This window comes from Eurypyga helias, unplaced genomic scaffold, assembly GCF_000690775.1.
Source record: "Eurypyga helias isolate BGI_N326 unplaced genomic scaffold, ASM69077v1 scaffold13172, whole genome shotgun sequence".
Classification (NCBI taxonomy): domain Eukaryota; kingdom Metazoa; phylum Chordata; class Aves; order Eurypygiformes; family Eurypygidae; genus Eurypyga; species Eurypyga helias.
In genome coordinates, this window is record NW_010235371.1 from 23321 (window position 1) to 29512 (window position 6192).

The window sequence follows — 6192 nt, forward strand, 5'->3', positions numbered from 1 at the left end:
TCTCAGCCCATGAGTGCTCTCACTTTTCCCCTTCTGTTTTTTTTCCCAAATCAGGGGAGTGAGTGAGCGGCTGTGTGAGGCTGAGCTGCATACTGGGGCTAAACCACAAGAGGTCATCTAAATTAACCTCCTGCTTAATGCAAGATCATTATCAGTGCTAGATCAGGTCAGCTGCAGCTTCATCTACCGAAATCTTGAAAATTTCAAAGGTTGGAATTCCCAGCACCTCTGTGGGTGACTAATTCCATTGCTAATCTACCCACCTAGTGACGTTTTTCCCTAATGTCCAATCTGAACCTCACTGGAGAACTTGCACAGGGATTTTTCTTCATCTCAGTATTATTTCAGACAGCCACCATCCTTATCCATCGAACTCCCACACTAATACACACCACCTTGCCCTGACATTTTCAGTGGTTTATATAGGACATACAGCTGTTAAGCTCCTGTTAAATATGACCTAATTTGATTCCAAGTTTAGCATTGCTAGAACAGTTTCAGGGACGGGAATTTCACAGGTTTGTGACTGTGAAGTCATGTGATTTTAAGAAATACCATGCCAGTGCAACATCTTCAGTAAGGCACTGAAGAACAGGATGTTTCCAGAGGTGTTTCCATCGTTCACTTTTTTCCAGTGTTTCTAGGCTCCCAAAAGTTACTAAGGACCATTTGACTGTGTCACACCAACACAAATCTGTGATTCTGTTTCAGGCCAGCCTGCATTACAGAATGCCCACAGAGACTGTCAGACACCTTCCAAAACGCAGAGTATTACTTTAAGAGCATCACAGAGAGACTGTGCAAAAGGTGCAGAGATCTGAGTACCAGGAGCATAAAGTGCAATATCAGCCCTTCCAAATGTGAAAGAAGCAAGCTGGGCAAGTCCTGCCTCTCAATGGAAGACAATAGTCAAAGGAAACCTGCAAACTGTGAGGATACAACCGCCCTCTGTCACACTGTGCTGCTCCCCTTGAAGCCAACAGGATCTGTAATTATGTACCCACAGAGGAATATCCCTCTGAGATGATGCAGGGGTGCTTACAGCACAGTTTTACTTCAGAGGAAAAAAAAAAAAAAGCCCAAACCTCAAAATCCATGTCAGAAACACTTCCTTATATATTCTGACAGAAGAACAAAATGAATGGGCATAAGGAGGCGAGAGATGTAATGTAGGCAATTCTCAGCAAAGCACTTAACAATGTCTCAAAAATTATACTTGAAATACAACTCAGACATAATAAATGGATTGGAAACCAAGTATAACTGCATAAATGAACAATAGCAATGGGTTGCACTGTATCAGAGAGTATTAACAACACTTTGGAGGTGATAAGAGCTTCTTAATTACCTCAGTATAAATACCTGGATTTCAAAGGGGGGACATGGCTGTGCACTGGACAGCAAGAAAAATCAGAATGGTAGACAGCAGCTATGAAATACAGCTTGTAAATCCCACAAAACAATCACAGAATCTGATTCTTCACTGACCTACATCAGTACTAAAGGGGACCCACAGTTTTCAAAATCATTTGGCCTGATAAGACAATGAAAATTATTCCCAGGGGCTGAGGGGTGGATGGGTTTGAATTTAAGAAGGACAGCTTGACACTGTTACACAGCAGCCCGTGGAAAAAGTCACTCCTCTGCTGCCTTGTACTGCTGTGGCCAAGCAGCGTGCTCACGCAGATTGAGAGTCAGAATACTACCCCACCAGCCCAGCCATTGGAAATATCTCATGGAGTGGGTATCAGATAACAATGCAAAATATAGAGGAATTGCAAACAGAGGGTAATAGTTTCAATGGGGGAAGGGCAGGACCAGTAGAAGAAAATGTCAAGAGATCTGGGACTAGCAATATTCTCACGGGCTGCGCATAAACTGTTACCTGATATGGCTAAATCACCAGTATCCTCTGCAGGGTTTGCCTGCATGGGGAAATGCATGAGTGGGCAGAGATACCCACTTAACCAGGGAGCATCAGAAACAGTTTTACAGCCACTTCAGAAATTAAGTGCCCAGAAGTCAATGAACTAATTTAGGATACAGCTTCTCTGCAGACATAAGGTCTATGTCTACATAGTGCCGTAAATAGCAACATGGTATGGATTCTCCAGCTGGCACTCTGTAGACATGCTGCACAGATATAGAGAGACTGTACCTCAAATTACTGCATTGATTTCTGGGATCATCTGTATTGAAAGCATAGCTGTAACCTGCAACAATTCCATTCAAGTGTAAAACAAAGACTTCGAGGGCTCTATTTATGAAGAAATTATTTCTCACCATCAGTCTGTCCTAATTTTATTCCCCCTTTTTCTTCCAGAGATCTATCCAGTCTTTCTCATCCATGAAGTTATGTACAGCCCAGGTAAAAAAGCTGAGGGAAGTGACAGACATCTTCCGTGAACTTGAAAGAACCAAAGAGCAGGGTGGGGAATTAACTATCGAACACCACAGGGAAGGTCACAGTAGAAAGTTACTGGGGAAAAGAAAATTTAGGATGTCACACATGATTAAACCGTTTCTGAATACGTATGAATGTCAAGGAAGATTACTGCGTTTTTTCCATCTCTCATATAAAACCAAAGGTCACAGTAGAAAGTTACTGGGAAAAAGAAAATTTAGGATGTCACACTTTCCAATGATTAAACCCTTTCTGAATATGTATGAATGTCAAGGAAGATTACTGGGTTTTTTCCATCTCTCATATAAAACCAGCACAAATGGGAACTCAAAGGTCCCAAGCTCAAAAGATTAGATTTGGATCTTTCAGATGTTATGAATCTGGACTTACTCTTAGATGAGATGAAAATACTCTCTAGAATGGGCAAGCAGCAACTCATGGAGCAGTGAATTTCTTTGTGACTAATCACTATGGTCATGGGATTCCCATTAGAAATCTAAGGCTACAAACCATGTAAACCCTGAAAAATATCAAAATAATAATAATTTAGACTGACTGAAAACTACCCATCAAAGCCTTTTTCAGAAGAAAGGTGGGATAAAGGTGAGTTAGCTTGTCTATAAAATGTTGAGGTTTACAGATTCATTTTAGAGTCTCTAAAGCTTTTGGGATTTCTGAGTTTCAATAGGAATTAGTATTATAGAATCATAGAATCATAGAATGGTTAGGGTTGGAAGGGACCTTAAAGACCATCCAGTTCCAACCCCCCTGCCATGGGCAGGGACTCTGGGCAACCTGTTCCAGTGCCTCACCACCCTCTCTGGGAAGAATTTCTTCCTGACATCTAATCTAAACCTGCCTGATTTCAATTTATACCCATTACCCCTTGTCCTGTCACTACAGGCTCTTGTAAAAAGTCCTCTCCCAGCACGCTTGTAGGCCCCTTCAGATACTGGAAAGCTGCAAGTATTGCAGTAAGTATTGCCACTTATTGCATAATGTAACACAACCAAAAGGCTTCCTTCAGCTGCCACTAGTTTCTCATGGAGGGGCTACCTGACCTGTTTTGACCACATATCTATAGAATCAAGCTCCCCTGTTGACCCTCCAGTAAGTTGTAGCTGGACTGGAGCTGTGAGAGGTGGTACCCGCTGGAGAAACGGTGCATGTGCTGCAGCAGGTCTCCACAACCTCCTTCTCTGGGAGAGGAACAGGGAGCAGTAAATATATTAAGTTTCACAGGTAAGGACTTCTACAAGTCAGGGTGCTCACTATAATGAAGTCTGCTAAATGTGTGATGATTTTTCAGTTTTCAGTTCCCTCTCACCCTTAAAAAAGATAATTGTCAGTAAGGCTAGAAGTCAGAATTATTTTTTCTTTTTTGCAGCCAAATCTTTTCTTCTGGCAATATGAGAACTGTTGGGCATTTTGCTGAAAAGTTGTGGAGGGGGAAGAAAAAAAAAAGCTTCTACTTCAAATCCTGATTTTGCATGTTTCAAAAAGCTCTCCAGGTAGTTTTGTCTAGCTGAGACTTTTATATTGTTGAAAGTAAGTAAACTGAGGAAAGTGAAAGCTCCTCGCTCTTCTACTTCAGCTGCTGGTTTGTGAAACCATCAGTATTTCAGGGAGGGAAGATTTTCATCTCTTCTTTTAGGCCAAAGATGCATGTTTCTTCCTTCCTTTGGTCTGGTAAGCTGGGAATTAAGCTCTGATAGGTGACATGCTCCTGCTTTCTGTGATTTCAGACCCCTTCTTTATTTGTTCTGACTCTGACACTCACACCAGAACTTCTGCAACTGAAAAAAAACCAACACCCCTCCTTCCACTTCTCTGGAAATTCTGTTTCAGGTAAAAAGATCCCCTAAATCAGAAGAATCTAAGCAGCCAAATCTAAGCATCCTTTTTTTTCTGATTCTGTAGAGACTGCTAAGTCCCAGTTGAGGATGAAACTCCCAGCCTATAACTCTGTCTGCGTTCTCCTTCATAAACAATGTTTGACTAAAATGAAGATATGACTGATTTATAACCGTATATTCTAGTACAGAGTTTGTCTTTTGTCTGTACCTGAACTTTTGCATCCGATTCACACTGCCATCCACACAGAGTGATGTTTCTAATATCTCCTCAGGCTGTGATGAATGTAATTTCTCAGTGTTTGCCTGAATCCCACACAGCAGTAATCAGCAATTATCAAAAACAGTAAACACAAATAATTAAGACATTTCCAGGACATCCAAGCACAGTCTTCCCTGGGACAGTTGCCTTACACAGCTATGGGTAGAAATGCTGTCTGCACCACCCATATGATATCATGACAGACTGAGTGATATCAAGTAAGGTATTTTGGATAAAACGATCAAGCGTAAAAAATGAAATTGGTATTATTAAGAGCTGCCTAAAGTCCTTTGTAAAGTCCCAGGCCAAGGCCACGTAGGCTGCTGATGATCGTTAACCAGAGTTCTGTTCAAAGAATAAGGTCCCTGACTGGGTACTGCTGTTAAGCTGTTCGGTAAGGACAATCTATTGCCCTGTCGACCAAGATGTTCTCAAGGATACATTGTGAAGGGGCCTGGAAGCATGTTAAAACACTATTGTTAGCCAAAGTCCTTCAGTCAAGGACACTGAGGGGTCTTTCTTGTGAGTCGGTGTTCCATGGTGGTTGGAAAAGCAGCCTTTGGACTCAATTTAAAGACAAAATGCGCATGACCGGAAAAGGGTGGGATTAAGATAATGAATTACGGGAATTGATATGACTATGTATGAGAATCTGCTTACTACACATCATTATATCCTATATAATCAACATGTTACATGAGTTAGGGGTGTGTTGTTGGCGAGACGACGCCCCTCCACACCCGGCCGTTAATAAAGAATGCCTGCTTCTTTATACTGCAGTAGTGTTAAGGAGGCTTCTTTATTCCCGGTTTTTGGTGACAAGAGTACCTTTATGTCTTGAGCCTAGCACAAGCAAATTGGACGAAACAGTGTGGATGAAGGCATCCAAGTGATCTGACATTTTCAAAGGAAATAAGAGGCTTTAAAAGTGGCACCCTTTGTTCTGGTTCCGTATTCAGTCTCGTAAATGCTAATCCATAACCAGTGGATTAGCTCTGACTGCGCAACGGGATAACTACCTTTAGTATCTGACATCATTACATTTACTTTAGTATCTGATGTCATTACATGCACCATGGCAGATCATTCCTTCACCCCCCCACTACCAGTTTCTTCCAAATACAGCCCAATGCCAAGAGATTTCAATCTTGTTGCACTGACATGTCTTGACATGTGGTTTGTCAGTCACATGTTCCTGTTGTCTTCTTTAGTTTGGGCTCCTTGGTCAGCTTCCATCTCTGTAATGCACTGCAGTCAGGAGCTCTTATTAAACTTTGACATAGAGGAGATATTGTTTTGTTAATGTGCAGTGTTTCCTACTATTGATAATAGGGAAATAAAAAGTAGGATTTTTGCACACTTTTTCTAATGAAAGACATCTTTTCCAAGTGAAATTGTTGGATAGGCATCCAATTAGAAGGATACTAAGTATGCTTACAAATTCAAGTGTACTTATCTCAAACTTAAATTCTAATGAATAATTAGTGTATATATGTGTACCTACTGAAGGGGTGGGAATGCTGACTCAATAACCTACACACCCATCTCCCCTCTCCAACTTATTTTTACTGCTGAAATCACTAGACCAATTTGCATCTGCTGTGAATTGGAATAACTTAGTGAAAATCAACAGCAGCTCCCATTACCTGACAGCTTTTATGCATACAAGGTAC